Consider the following 1,261-nt stretch of genomic DNA (forward strand, 5'->3'; position numbering starts at 1 on the left):
AATAAGAAACTAGAGAGGGAAAGAGAAAAGAAGAGTATTTTCAATTCTTGGAATTCCCTCTCTGGAAGCGACAGACCTGTGGTAAGGGGTGCTAGCGTTTTGTTTATGCGTAATTGGTGGGTTGGGGGGATAGAGCGACGGAGATAAATATAGTATGTATGTGTACTTGGATTTCCCATCTCCGGAAAGTACAACAACAAATCAGTAAGAGACAACAACTTGTTTTCGTTATTATCATGGTTTATGAATCCCTGACATTCTTACTTAACGGAGATCTGACTGATCTGACTCATAAATGGGTTCCAGATTACTGTTGCCTGTTAAATTGACAATTTTCTTTTTTTGTAACATGAAACAGTTTGGAAAAGATGGAGAATAAGATACTACAAATACTTGATCCTGTAAAGGGCCAACCTATTCTTTGCTCCATACTGTTTGTAGACGTGTTTATTGGATAATGAATATCTTGAGCGGTTGGCAACAACGAGAAGGTTGTAGAGAAATCATAGTAAAGTAACAAAAGTTCTTATATAGCCAATAAGTATACGACGGTTTGGAAGTACCCACATATATACATAAAAATAAATATATTTCTCAATCATGAGTCACCCCCAAAGGTGTACCGAGACAAGGCTAGTGCTCACCAGTCGTAGCGGATGTTACGATGTAACTATCACCCCTCCCCCCCGTCACTATCTCACTGAAACACAGGACACGGGTTAAGGACATCGTGGCAGGACCTATTTTCGGCCATTGCTTACTGTCGCCGTACCAACAGGCAACAAACAGCTCTCCATGTAACAGCGCCAAGGTCAACTGGCGCGTATGTTCACAGTGCTTATCTGTTGTTGGTGTCCAGAGGTTATGATGCGAGACTTGTTTTGATCAGAATAGTTAAAGATAAATAGCAGACTAGTCGATGCATGTAAATACTCGTAGTTTCATTTACTCACATTCTACTATTCTGATTTTTATTTTTTCTACTACTACTACCATTGCGATTGTCCTTTACTGTTAATACTTATTTCTTACACTCTTGTTGAGGTACTTCCTCCCCTGCTATTAGTACGATTGCTGTTAGTCCTGTAACAGCTATTATCACCTCCGGAATCTGAATGACAATCACCATTATAGATAATCTACATAAATACATAGCACACGCAGAAACAAACAAAATCACTGAGATTTCCTGTAGCCTCTTGGGAAATTCTCAAGGTTGAGCACGAGAAATACATCCTTGTGCTCAGCCACTCGATACTTG

At 39.7% G+C, this 1,261-nt stretch overlaps 1 pseudogene; it reads left to right on the top strand.

The window, feature by feature from the left end:
* The window catches only part of LOC119592659, a 12,788-nt pseudogene that overhangs the window by 3,974 nt on the left and 7,553 nt on the right, over positions 1 to 1,261 (top strand).

This window comes from Penaeus monodon, chromosome 30 (assembly GCF_015228065.2).
Source record: "Penaeus monodon isolate SGIC_2016 chromosome 30, NSTDA_Pmon_1, whole genome shotgun sequence".
Lineage (NCBI taxonomy): Eukaryota > Metazoa > Arthropoda > Malacostraca > Decapoda > Penaeidae > Penaeus > Penaeus monodon.